The sequence below is a fragment of the Antechinus flavipes genome, chromosome 5, assembly GCF_016432865.1.
Source record: "Antechinus flavipes isolate AdamAnt ecotype Samford, QLD, Australia chromosome 5, AdamAnt_v2, whole genome shotgun sequence".
NCBI classification, from domain to species: Eukaryota; Metazoa; Chordata; class Mammalia; order Dasyuromorphia; family Dasyuridae; genus Antechinus; species Antechinus flavipes.
Window position 1 is genome coordinate 43,993,506 of NC_067402.1, and position 15,016 is coordinate 44,008,521.

Here is a 15,016-nt window from a genome sequence, read left to right on the forward strand (position 1 = left end):
ATAAAAGAAGAGGGGTTGGGGTGGCGTTTCCAGTGATTCCAGTTACCCAGATCGCTACCAAAAGTCTACTTAAGAACAAGAGGCTCACTTAAAGCTGGGATGATAAATGATATTTAGCCCAAAAGCAATTTCCAGAAAAAGGATCTAAGTTAACTGGCATTCAACCCTTCCTTAGAAAGAATCTGAATATAACCCCCAGTCAAAAAACCAAGATGTTGAGAGATTAGCCCAAACCCCTACATGAGCAAAGTGTGAAATCTCTCTGTTGGTCTTTTCCTAGACAGGAATCCCTCCTCTAAGTAGGTTTTAAAAGAGGGAAATTTAATAGCACTTTCAGGAGTCACTTGGGCACAAAATGTCAGACCTTGGGCATAATCTTGCCTAATAGCGTCACCTAATTTATGACCAGAGAAACTAGATATCACAAGAACTTGATGAATGTTCTTTGTTGCCTGGCATGGGCCAAAGAAGTTTCCACTGGGTTGCCTCTGGAATTAGAGGCCGCCTGAGGATGTTTAAAACCACCCAAAAAAATAGGGAAATTATACCCCTTTCTCTTTTGTAAAGGCCCATTAGAGGGTATAATATAAGAATTGGAGAACTGGGAAAGTAAGAAAGCCACTGTAATAGATTGGCCAGCAGGCTCTTTAGGGGCTATATCAGCAAGGCAGTTTCCTATGGCTTTGTCTCTGCATATCATTTAAATTATAAGAAAACATTTTGCCACAAGACACAGCAGACAAACAGATGTTAATCCCCATTAGCTTAAATAAAATTGACTTTTTGCCTAGATGTAATACAGAATACTCCACATCTTATAAAAGCACTGTTTGTGCTCAAGTCACATGAAATAGCAGCTGGGTCTCACCAAGAGTTGCATCAGTAGCTAAATGTTCTTACATTTTGAAAGATTTAAAAACCTTATACAAACTTTTCTAGCAAAATATCTCTAGTAGCAGGCAGATGACTAAGCCAAATATGAATCTATCCGATGTTAGAACACAGTCATTTAAGTAATGACTACATATTTTGAGATAGACTGCAAGATCTTTCATATTTGCATCATTTGTGGTTTTCCTGTTCATGGCTTTTAAGTTGACCACTTGCTCTGAATATAGAGATTTGTCATAAAGGAAAAAACAGAGACATGATTATAATGGGACAAAGCATCCTCATCTCTGATTCAAGTATGAATCACAAATAAAGACCACACATGTCATAAGTCTACCCCATAGCCAGACTCTGGAATAAGGGGGGGAATATTCCTGTAGAGGGAACACAATTGGGTAATCAAGTTAGTAGTCCAGACTTTTTGGAGAGCTTGAAAAGCTGTCCTTCAAACTTTCTGCCCAGATGCAAAACAAACCTCCACCTTCCAAAGTTCTGTGACATTTCTCTGGAATGCTGTGTTTTCAAATTTATTGATTTTCATCCCTATCTGGATCCAAACTCAAGAGAATTTCTTGGGACTATCATTTTTCATCAAATAGTCAGGCCCCACCCTCAGAAGAAGCAGCAACTCACAAGTCATCATACACAACTTAAAACTATCTCAGGGCTAACATGGCAGCAGGCATTCTCATGCAATGCTTTCTTTTCATGTGGACTTGCAACAGGGCACATACAAAATTGTGCAAAAAGAAAAATAGTTTTTCTGCCTATACTATTAGGTTAAAAATATTGCTTTAGGCAGTTTAAGAAAGCTACAGATCATATTGGTTGAACACAGAGACTGTGATGTACTAAATAAATGTTAATTTGCTGAGGATAGATGGAAGTCATAGTAAAAAGGCTTTCTTTTTTCATTTAAACATGGTCCTCAACAAACTGACAGGATAAATCCATAGAAGAGTTTAGCACCCTAAAAGAGGCAGAAAGTGCTGTGGTGGGCTTAACCCAAAAGAGATTCAACAAACATGGAATGGACCATGGACAGATTCAGAGAAAATTTAACTTAAAGGATTGACATAGCTTTGATTTCTGATTGGACCCAGCAAAGTGGGGTTGCCCATTACCTCCATGGAGAGTGGGACTATGAGGTTAAATTGATCCCCACTAGTTCCTTTCCCTGCTTATCTCAGGGAGTAATTTTATCAGTACTTCAGACTTTGTCAACTTCATCTACTAATCCTGGACTCATCACTTAATTCATAGAAGTGGTTAAAATTCCATTTTTCTAGATTTTAACTCAAATTATAACTACAGGAAAAAAACTAAAAATGAATTTATATCGTCCATTTTTTCTGATACGGTAAGATTACTTAGAAAGTTATGGAATTTTATTGAACAAAGTTTGGCCAAAACAATACCCTAAATCCTTTTTATTCTCAATGAAAGAGCTACTAAACTGTGTAAAGTTTGGTTTAAGTCATCTCCCTGACAGGGAGTCTAACACTGTCCTAAATGAGATCCTGTAGTTTTGCTTATTCCTAACACCAAGTCTCCTGTGTGGGTCGCCAACTAGGGAAGAAGGAACTTTCCCTAAAAGAAGGAAACTAGGTTTCCAAAGACTTGATTTATTGGCTATCCCTTCTGAGAAGTTCCCCAAACTGGAAATTAGGTATTAGGAAATTATCCCTTTTGCTTCATATATTTTAGCAAGTTAAGATCCACCTACTTGAGCATCTTTCCTACAGCTAACACTGGGATTTGTTCTAGCAAGTTCTCCAATACTTCCAATTTTTAACTTTTACAATTAACTTCTAAGGTCCTAAGATCAGTCAAATAGGTTCTAAAGGTGCTTTATAAGGGAACACAGAAAAAAAAATTTGTACCTATTGTCCTTTAAAACTTCCTGAAGGTTTAGCTCTGTCAGTAATTGGCAGTCCTACACAAATAAGTATAATGCTCAAATCAGTAAAACTAAAATGTGCCTTCTCAGACCAGAAGAATGTGGAATTGCTCCCAGAATGGTCATATGCCTCGACAGCTTACCACTGTGGTGGGAAATCTCTCTAAAGCTATTGGTTTCAGCTCAAATTATTGCTTTCTCAAGGTAGTATCAGAGCATTAAGGCAGGAAATTATTTCTTCCAACCCTGTCTGTCAAGGGACTGATCATAGGATGGGTTCCTCAACACACCACGAGCTGCTCAAAGTTTGCCCTCAACCAATTTAAGATATTTCTCTATTGGTGACAAGAATGATTTAATTATATCTTGGTAAAAGAATATAAAGGCAAAAAATAAATCTACTTTAACCCTGCCAACAGGAAGTTTCATGAGCTAGGTATTTGACTGAAACAATTAGCAATTCTACTGCTATGTTTCCTTGATCTTAAGATGATAAATGGAGGGGGGAAATACCTAGTTATCTCTATTTTTAAATTATGACTATAATTTTTATAAAAATAGTATTTGATGAACAGGATACTCAGAAAACCTGGAAAGTTCTCCATAAACTCAAGCCAAGTGACATGTATTGGGTACAAAGTACATAGTTTTGGGGTGATCACCTGTGAATTTTATTTCACTATTCTTAGCTAGACAATAATAATTCATGACTTCTTTGAATATGAATAGTATTTTTCATTACATTACATTCAGAGAAAAAACTGATTGTATCAGACATACTGGGTTGAGTATTTTTAACTTTTTTGGGGGTGGGAGGGTGGAAGAGTTCTATGTTTTCTTTTAGAATATAACTTAGGTGCCTTCTTAATGAAGGTTGGGGGTGGGGAGGAAAGGAGAGAGTTGGAATCTAAAAGTTTTTTTTTCTTTTGTGAAAGAATGTAAAAGATTGTTTTACATGTAATGGGAAAAATTTTTTTTAAAAAGTAGAATTTGAGTACTTCAGTGCTTATAAATTTACATGTGTTGCAAATTCAGTCTCTCTTTGCCTTGTTTTACCCTAAATTCATTTTCATTAAGGTCCCCAATTGAGCCAACTCATCAAACTTGAAAAGACTTACCTAAGGCTCAGAGAATTTGGGTGCAGACATTAAAGGGAGGTCCACCCTTCCAGGGCAAATGTCCATGGTGATGGTGTCAATAAAAATTCAACCCGATTTCTGAACTTCCGTTTGGGGTCCCTTGCAGGAACCAATCAAAAGAGGTCGAGATCCACATATTACCATCCCATCAAAGTCACCAACATATTAATTATCCCACTTACAATAAAAGACTGAGCAGAAATGAGCCAATAACACTTTAATAAAGTGTTCATGATCCCCTCCAATGAAATGGAGGTCATTATCTGAGATCAAATATGTCTTCTCCTTCCAGAATCCTATTTTTATAGGACTAGACATCCATTCAGAACAGATATACAAAATACAGGATGATTCCATTGATTGACATATGACGTATTTTGCTTGTTTTAGCATACGTCAAGTCATAAGGGTCACAGGTCAGGTTAAGTAAGGAATTATCTCCACAGAAGTTGGATAGGTTTCTTCTTAGGTCAGGCAGAAGAAAATGGTCCAAGCTATAATGGTGATAAGTAGTCATAAGATGGTCATCTGCTTATTGGACAAGAAATTAGTCTGGAGGTACAAAAATATTGTGGGGGACTTTCCATGGAGTTGAATTATCTCCATCATACTGGACATGAGGGAACTCTATTTTCTATAATTAAGCAAGTAGACTAAGAATCAGTTACAGCTCTGAGGTTTTATACAAAACATTGATACGATTCTATCAAAATGATTGAAACTGACTGGAATAGAGTAGGGGTGCAAATGAACCATTTCTCAGATGATTGCTTTTTTTTAATTTTTATTTAATAATTACTTTATATTGACAGAATCCATGCCAGGGTAATTTTTTTTTACAACATTATCCTTTGCACTCGTTTCTGTTCCAATTTTTTTCCCCTCCCTCCCTCCACCCCCTTCCCTAGATGGCAAGCAGTCCTTTATATGTTAGATATGTTGCAGTATATCAGATGACAGATCTTCATCCTGGATTTTCTCCTGAGCACTATAAATTTGAAGCTTGCATTGGCACAGGCATTGATGAAATCAAAGACTTTTCATTGTATCAAGGAATAAAGAAGCACCACTAAGAATGAGATCTTATTTCTGGAAATCGCAGTAGCTACAGATTCCAAGGAACAGAAAAAAAGTTGTGACAAAGTATTTCATGGAAACATCTGATGTTCTGGAGTATCACTGTTACATGATTTTAGCTACAGAGGAGTTTCTTCATGAGAGATTGCTGGGATAGAGGCATCTGTTCAATTGGTGAACTTCAAAGGAAATGATACAGTAGCAGGAATTACTTTAATTAAATTATATGATGGAACCAAAGTTCCTGTGTCTTGTTTTCTTCCCTCTGGAGAACACCACCGTCAAACCTGAGGCAAAGATCACAAAAAGGGTGCTTTTGAATATACAGTAACACAGTTTTCATTAATACTTATGTCTGTGATCTGCATTTATATTGCATGGGAGAAAATCTGGGGTGAAGATCTAAGACATTTCATTATATTAAGGAGTGTGGAAACATGACTAAGAATGAGATTAGATCCTGTAAATTCTCTTGACAGTTTCTTGGGACATCAGGAAACTAGGATTCATAGCTGTGGTCCACACCACCCAACTCAGTCCTGCTGGCTCTCTATCACATTGAGCATCACCTCAATGCCTCCTCCGCCCTCTGTTACACTCTACTCTAATTCAGACACACGTAACTTTGATCAAGGCCATACTAGCAAAAATAAACAGCCTTGCAGTTCTAGGCACCAGAGCTGAAATTCACAGATTGACTACATTTTAGAATGTTCTGTTCTGGCATAACCGATTTTATTCTTTTTTTTTTTAAATTCCTAAGAAGTTGTTGAGATACCTTTATAGGATGAGTGTATCAGGTACCTGTTAAGATTACACAATCCATAGGTAACCGGAATCATTAAGAGATTCTCCCACACCTATCCTTGTGATGAGAATTTGAACTTTAACTTATTAGTTTGTGCCTCATGAACAAGCTTGCATGTAATGGAGTTTTCAGAGGGGAACATGTCCTGGTAACCCTTTTTGGAACAAGCTTTACTTACTATAGAGTATGTATATCAATCATAGTGTGGGGAGTGGGGCTAAAGTTAGGTCAGAAATGAATAATGGGTAGAAGGAAAGGTTATTGTCTAGGAGCACTTGATAGTTCTACTTTGGGGAGACTGAGTTTTTCTTCCTTTTTATGATAGTATGGCATGTATTTGTTCATCTGCATTTTGAGACCAAGTAACCACAAGGCAGAATGAAAGTCAGAGCACTTCTTGGACTCACAAAAGTGAACCATTCAAAACATCCTACAGTCTAACAAGACCAGCTAGACTCACTGAAAGGAGAGAGCAGAAACAGGGAGGGAATACCCAAATCCCTTTTACAATTTAACCAAATCAACTTAACTGACTACACCATTGTATATTCACTATTAGCAGCTCAGCTACAGTGAATAACCCTTTGGTCTGCCATAAATTCATAGCAAGTTGATCTATGTATTAGGCTGCCAACTACTGTCTCTACTCTAGCATGAGGAGGCCAGGGTTAACTGTGGATCTGGGGCAAGACAATTTAGGGATCTGGGATCTTGGGAGGCATGGGTGGGGGAGGGTTTCAAGGACAAAGCTAATAAACCCGTTTTTCACAACCCTGTATTTTCAGGTGCCATCATCCCCTTTTTGTGGACTAAGGGGTTTTCCCAGGATACAGCTTTTGTCTTCGTTTTTGAAGAGGACCAATGACATCACAAGACTTTGTCTTGATTCAATTTAAGTGAGGCAGAATTGTACACATTCAGACTCAATCTCTTACAGTCATCAATGTCCAGTGATGCAACAAACTCAAGACCACTGTCAACCATAGATGATACCAAGGTCATCTGCTGCATCGTAGGCAATTGATTAAACTCAATGTCCCACACAGTATTGTCCTTGACTGCCTTCATGGCAGATGGGGCAAATTGTTCCCATCTGCCCAATCCACTAGGGGAAGTTTTCACAGGGTTGAAGTAGACAACCCCCTAACTTACTGAGAGGTCCGAGACAGGTCATTTACTCCCTACATTGTTCAGCCCATTGGCTAATAAGAGTTTACCAGGGTGTGGCTGTAACACGTGCTATAGCTTTTTAGAGCCACAGCAGAGAGTTGGGTGCCATGTGAACACCAAATGTGGATGAGCAGCCCTGAAAAGGGCTCAGCAAGTCCTCATTTCAGAGGTGCTAGTCCCCCTCACACTCCATCCACTAGAGATCACATAGTTCAGTCAGGAAAAGAAGAGTTCAAGTGCTACTCTCTTATCTTGTTCTACCTGTTGCCTGAAAAAGACCTCAGGTGACCTAGTCCCAACACCCTTATTTACAGATAAGGAAACTGAGGCCCATGAATTAAGCAAATTATTTAAGCTCACACAGGTAGAGTCAGAGATGAGAATTGAAACCAGGTACTCTTGACTGCAAAGCTAATGCTCTTTCAACTATATTACAAAGAATCCAAGGCTGCACCTGTCTTTAGGGATAGCACCCAATCATACATGCAATTGCCTTCACAAACACAAGCTGAACCAGACCACTTGTTTTGGCAGTTCGAACCCCATGCCAAGATCTAACTTGAAACAAAGCTTATGAGATATCGTGTATCCTAGGACCAAGGAAGCACAAGACTGAATGAACATATTCCACAGAATCATAAAGACATGCAACACATCTTACAGTCTCTTGCAAAGCCATTTTCGCTCTTCCAAGTGGAAATAAATTCATGGTAAAGAATGGGAGGATGTAGGGGAGAAGGCAGAATGAGTATATTTCATTGAAAATTTTTTCCAGTCTTTAACCAGATGATTAATGATGGCATTATATGCTTTTTATCACCAGCTCAGCCATGGTAAGTCAAGCAAACATTAAGTTTATTCTAGCCCTTTCCTTTTTACTCAGTCCCATGCCAGTACATGATCTGTGAATCATATACCATACTTATCTGAATGTTGCAGGCATGTGACATTTACCCAATATCTTCCTTACCAAATTCATGACTAATTATAGTCATCTAGAGATTCAACCCATCTTCACTCTCCCCCCTTTTGTTTCCCCGCTCCTGCTTCATTCAATAGGAGATAATGATAAATTGGTGAAACACCAATTTAGTCTCCATCTTTTTTTGGAATGAACTTGTGAGATTATTAGTAAAGAGATGAGTGAGGAAACATCTTCCACAAAATGGGTTGATTGTTCTGTAAGGTAATCTCAGAAAGCTATTTTTGGGACACTGAGTGGTTAAGTACTTTTCCTAGGGTCACATAGCTAGTCTGTGTCTTGAAAAACTTAAGCCCCTCTTTTCGATTTTAAGTTTTGCTTCTATCTACCATGTTGTTTTGACCTTCAAAAATGCTTATTGAAAGACTGAAAGATATACTTGTAGGAAACAAAAATGGAAAAAAAAAAAAAAAAAAAAAAGATAAGTGGGGCAGCTAGGTGGCGCAGTGGATAGAACCAGCCCTGAAGTCAGGAGGACCTGAGTTCAAATATGGTCTCAGACACTTAACACTTCCTAGCTGTGTGACCCTGGGCAAATCACTTAACCCCAAACGCTTCAGCAAAAAAAAAAAAAAAAAAGTAAAATGTGGGAGTTCAAATGTTGGGTTCTTGTTCTTCTATAAAATATTAAAAAAGTTCTCTCTGGGTGCCTTCCCTGGAATCAGGATTTTGTCGGTCCCTGTTCGGGCACCAAAATGTGGTGATCTTCTTCCCAAATGCAGCCAGGTGATAAAAGTTCAGGTCTTTTAATATCTCCAATATAGCCCGGTTAGCTCAGAGGCCTATCTCTCTGCTTGGTTCCAAGAGCTCTTGCCACTTTGTCCTTTGCTTCTGCCTCAGCTTTCTTCTGCCTCCAGAGCCAGCACCACTCTTCATGTCATTCCGGTGAAATCTCTCAAAGTGCTTTGTGTCTGCACCAGAGTGCTCCTCTCCAATCTAGCTGAACTCTCATCAACAATTTTTCATCTTAAGGAATCCAATGATTCTTGTTGTTTTTTTCAAGAACTGAAACAGTCTCGTCTTGTCTTAATCCAATGATTCCTGAAGATTTTTAAAAGTTCTTTTAACAGTCTCATTGTCAGCTATGCTCTTTCAATGGTGAGCACAATCAGCAACAGAACCACCCGATATTTCTTGGGTCTTCTCCTTTGTTTCAAGGGTCTGCTCCATCTCTCTGCCCGTCCTGGACACAGAAAGGATTGACAGATTGATAGCTCTTTCTCGATTCCTGTTCAGTGCTAGAGTAAGTCATCTTTAAATTGGAACACAGTCTACGTGGAAGTGAAAATAACTTTCAGACATTTCTTGCCATCAACCTTATTTTTCCCTATGTTGTCTTAAGAGACCTAGACTCCATGATATCAGAATCAGACTTGGAATAGGAAGGAAAGCTTCCTTTATTGAGAAAAGTTATAGATCACTGGAAAAATACAATGAAAATCTCCAAAATCAAAGAAAAAAGAAGCAATCCAGATTTTTTTTGAGCATAGCTATATAGAGATCTCAAAACAGAATCGGAGCCATGGTATTGATAAACCACAGGAGAGAATACAAGAGAGGCAGTAGGCTATAGCAAAGGTTCCTCAACCATGAAAATTTCAAAGATTTTTGGCATCATTAGTTGAGGGAAAAAACGTGTCTGGTGGAGTCTGAAAACAAAAAGTGGAGAAAAGCCACGTTTTAAGTGGGTAGTGGCTTCTCTCCCAGCCTTTGTAAGATGCTAAACTTATCTCCCCATGATCTCTTTTTCCTACCTCAAACACACTCCTCCCTATGATCAAAATGTTAAAGTTAGAATCTGGGACAATGGATGAATGCATATAATTAAATTCTGAGAACAAGGGCAATCTTGCTAAACCACAGCATAGCTCTACTAAGAACTATAGATGCTCAAATGTCCATATTCATTAACAGAACTACTTTGGGAATTAGACACCTTGGCCACTTAAGAAACTACATGGGAAAAGGTGTTCCCAAGCAGGAAAATTTTATATTGTTAATGAAGAACCAGATTCCGATGTTCCTTTGACTGCTACAAAGAAGTGTCTTGTAATGACTGAGAAAGCAACTATCATGAGGAGAGCTAGTGAGGGAGATTTCAAATTTGGAGGTATGGTCTTTAAATGAGAGGGTTTAGCAAAAACTGAAGCTACATCTATCAAGGGTTCCATAACCCTATTGTAATTCACTTCCACCAATTTTAGCAATTTAAAGTCCTCTGAGTGAAATGAATACCATTGGAAAAATTTGAACCTTGAGTTCACATGGAGAATTTTCCTGGTCTAGAAGGTTAGGGAAAGAAACAGATTAGTTATTTGAGAGATCATAGAGAAATGATCTGGGAACAGATTTTCTATATAGAACTTAGATTAGTTAAGAATAGTGTTTTTTTTTTATTTAAACTGAACTGAGAGATATTAACTAATTTTAAAAAGTCACTGTTTCTAAGCATATGCTGACTTTCAAGGTTAGCATGAAGGATGGAGTACTGATCACCCATCTCCTTAGAGATTAACTCTATTCTATTATGCTCACTAACAGTTTCCTGACCAAACCACAAGGAGCACATGAGAGGAAGTTTAAAAATCATCCACTCAAGGTCCTTAAAATATAGGTGAATGAATGGAATCCCAAAAATGAAACGGCAACAAAAAAAAATATGAAAAAGGCACATAGTCTACGAATAAAGACAAAACAAGCAATCACCTCTGACATCACTTTATAACCAACTCCTTAATTCTTACCTCTTTTTTACCATGCAAAATACATTCAGAAATCCCACTCTCCATTCTCACCTAAATTCCACATAGTTCAGTTTTAAAAACACACTGGAGTATTGCAACTAAACTATAATGCCCTGGAAGACATGCCCATTTAATCTGATATGTTAAAGCAGTGTAAAATAATCACTTAATGAAGATTACAAATCTGTATTGTGACTAGAGCTCTATCTCTATGATCCCTACAAGTGCTTGACTCCTATTTGGCATGTTTGTTGTGTTTTTTCTTCTTGTCTTAGTTCTAATTAAAATTGGTCATAAGAAAATAAATCTCAGGTCTGAAGACAGTCTACATAGGACAGAAAGGCAATACCATCCCTTGCCAATCCCAGACAATAAAGGATGATGGTATAAGGAAAATAGCGAGTCAGAAAAGTGAGAAACTTCAAGAGTTTTACTTTAAAAGCCACCACATTTAAAGAATAAGAGTTTACTTACAGATATGGGCATGTAAATGTATGGTACCAACATTAGGACCAATGAGAATACTGTTTCCATCACCAGAACTGGTTAACATCGCCAGCACACCGTCAATGTGGCAGTTTCCCATTAGACTAGCCATAATGCCACGATATACATAGATCATCTTTTAAGTAACTACATAGAATTTTAGGGCAGAGAACATCAGATAAGCAACGTACTGAAACATCACTGAAAAGACTGGATGAAATTGTAGTATTATAACTCGAGCTCTTTAAAGCAGAAGAGAAACATCTGACATTATATGTTTTGCCAAAAAGCACTTCCAGTAGAACAGAATCCTTCATGTGAAATGAAACAAGAATTCTTAACTAGGAAGGTCTTGAATTTGGACAGTGAGGATAAAAAAAGCTGCTTTTATTTCAATACAATTTGTTTCCTTTGTAATTCTATGTATTTTATTCTTTTAAGTTATCTCTACAGAGCTTCCTTGAAGATATCAAGATCACTCAAAAGTTTGGCCTATTCATTTGCCATCGGAAAGAAAATAGGACATGAACAATAATGTCACTATTCTCTCTTACGAACTAGGCTAGCTAGGTGATAAAAAAAAAAAAGCATAGCCAAGTTCATTGGAACCTCTAGGATTGTTTTTCTTATAATATAGGGGAGGAATTTCTGTATGACATTGAGATATAAAATACTTTGCCTAAAAAGAACTAAAGACTATTATGTTAATTAGTGGAGACACAGTATAGGTATGAGCAAGCCACCAAATATAACCTTTTAAAGGTAAATGCCATCAAGTCATCACATTATCGCCAAAAATCAAGGAATGATAGGTTTTAGACTACTCTACTGGTACCAAAAGGCCTCCAGCAAATTGTGGTAAGCTTTGGGGAAAAGAAGGACTACAGTCATATAGGTTAGCCAAGCCTGCATAGGCATTGTGCATTGGCACTGAAGTGAAGTCTTAAATCGACTATGCTGACATTATGTCAATGGATCTGTGAGCTAATGAACGAAAGTTGGTTCCCCTGAGAGTTGGGGGAGCAGAGATCCTTTCAGAATGGAGTTGGTTGTCATTTCCAAACCTATAAATCCACAAAACTTATCCCAAAAGGGGACTTCTTCCAATGATGGTTAGGAAAAGAGTCTTAGTGGCACAATCCATCAAATGAGAATTCTCTTGTCTCTTACTTGAGCCCTCAACAAGTACCAATTGAGCCTCTTATCTTCCAGTCATATGACGGGACAGTCTCAATATCCCAAAGATTTGAAAGCCTTGACAACCAGGTCTTAGAATTGCACATGAGTGATGGCCAGGAAAAATTTTTTACCGAGGCATTGACTCCAAGCACCATGAATGTCTTAAAGGCATCATCACCGCTACAGTATGAGGTAGATACCTTAAAGACCAAGGCATTTGAAACCTCAGGAATAGCCATCCAGATTAGTAAATGCAAGATGATATGAGTAAAGAATGATCAAGAAAAGTTTCATAAATGGGATAATTCTGGAGCTGTTCTGCCCTCTGCCTTTTTGTTACTGTCACATGTAGGGGGCCCAAACTCTGAAAAGGTATACTTGAATCAAGGACAATAGGCTCCTTATAGTTAAGCACCTACTCAGTGTGAGATAATGGTTCTCTAAACATACTTAAAGTGATATGGTGATGTAACGGTTTCGCTTGCTCAGTATGCTGTAGTGATGTAATCGTACTGAGGTATTTAAGGGAGTCAGCCACAGACACAAAGACGACTCCAAACTCCATCTTTGACCGGCCTTATGGTACCTGTCCTGTCTTCACCAAGTCTCCACCTGAAGACCAAGGCCTGTCCTAAGACCCTCCATAGAGCTAGCCTGGACATTACACTTTAATTACCCCAAGGCAGTCAGTCCACTCCTTTTTGGAGATTCCCAGGCTGAAGGAGAACTGTCTTTATTAAACACAATGCAAGTCCAAACTCATAGACAACTATATCTGGAGGATTCTAAAATCTAGAGCCTCAGAATGTCTCTTATCCATCATTGGTTTAAAAACAAGTTACACACAACTCAACTCCTGAAGATGGATGTCTTCAGAGTGTTGATTTGAGACAACACTAGAAGAGGGCAGAGAGCAGACACCACTTTCTGTGACCTCCTCTGACCTTCTCTCAAACCAATAGCAAATTAAGCCCCTAAACCAAAGAACAACACACTCCCAGAAGAAGATATCGTGGAAGAACTTCAGAACAGGTCTACTTCAAATGGGCAGGGGGACAGTCTGCCAAGCTCAGATCACAGAACAGGGAGACAGGGTTAAGGAACTGGGATGGGAATCAGAGTGTTGCAAGCCTCCACACACCTGGGAATCTTTTGTGAGCCCCTTAGGATACTCTGCCCTGGTTGCAAGCAGGTAGTTTGGCAGATTTGCTACAAAAGGCAAACTGTAAACCACTGAGCCCTGGAAGAATGCAGACTTAGCCCCATTACCCAGCACTGGAAAAAAAAAAAAAAATCAGCAAAACTGCCCCAGGGTAAATTAAAGCAGCTGTCACATTCCTTTGCATTGAACAGACCACAAGCCTTTAAAAAAAAAAAAAAAAAAAAAAAAAAAAAAAAAAAAAAAAAAAGCAAAACAACAAAAACAACAAAAACAACCCCAAAAAACAAAAACAAAACAAAACAACAACAATAACAACAACAACAACAACAAAAAATAACTCTCACCATAGACAGCTTTTATGGAGAGAGAAAAAAAACAGACCTCAGATTCTGAGGTGTCTAAAGAGGCAAAGCAACTCCAGATGAAGCTCCAAAGGAAGACATGAGCTGTCCCCATTTCACAAGGATTACTTGTAAGCTTGAAGAAAGAATTTTAAAAGAGTTATAAGAAAATAGAGAAATGAAATGAGATCATTGCAAGAAGGAATGAAAAAAAGCATAATGCTCTACCAAAAGATATGAAAAAAGACACCAATCCACTGAAAAACTAAATTTGTGAAATGGAAAAAGAATGCAATGAAAAAAAAAATCAATTGGCCAATTACGAAAGGAGCTTAAAAAGGTAACTGAAGAAAATAATACACTAAAAATTAGAACTGAACAAATGAAAGTGAATGACTCGATAAGACTTCAAGAATCAAAAAAAAAATTTTAAAAAGGAAAAAAAATAGAAGAAAATATGAAATATCTCTTAGGAAAAACAACTGACCTGGAAAGTAGATCTAGGAGAGACAATCTAAGGATTATTGGGACTTCCTGAAGGCCATGATAAAAAAAAAAAAAAAAAAAAAAAAAGAACCTAGACATCATCTTACAGGAGATGATTTAAAAAAAAATTGCCCTGATATTTTAGGATCAGAAGGTAAAATATCCATCAAAAGAATTCACTGAATTCTCCTCCTAAAAGAGACCCCAAAAATAAATCCCCAGGGAATATTGTGGCTAAATTTTAGAACTATCACACCAAGGAAAAGTTATTGAAAGCAGCCAGAAAGGTTCAACACTAAAAAGATAGCTTTTATATTTAATTGATGGAAGAAAATTAGAAATTATGCACCTAGTTTAAGAATTCTCAAAGTGGTAGCATATACCACACTTACTTTCCTATGTTTCATAAGAGTCTCAGAAGAGTCATAAGCCTCAGTCAACTCCATAAGCCTAAGGATAATAGGAAAACCCACTCCTAAACCCATGTGAAACACCATTCCTTGGGCCAATTTTCTTTCTGTTCAAGAGCAGGCCCTTGGCTCAACCACTGAAACTATAGCTTTAAGAGTTGGAAGGAATCTTAAGGGCAAACTTTTTAAACCTTAGAGATGATAAGGAAACGGAAGATCAGAGAGGTAAGTGACTCACTCA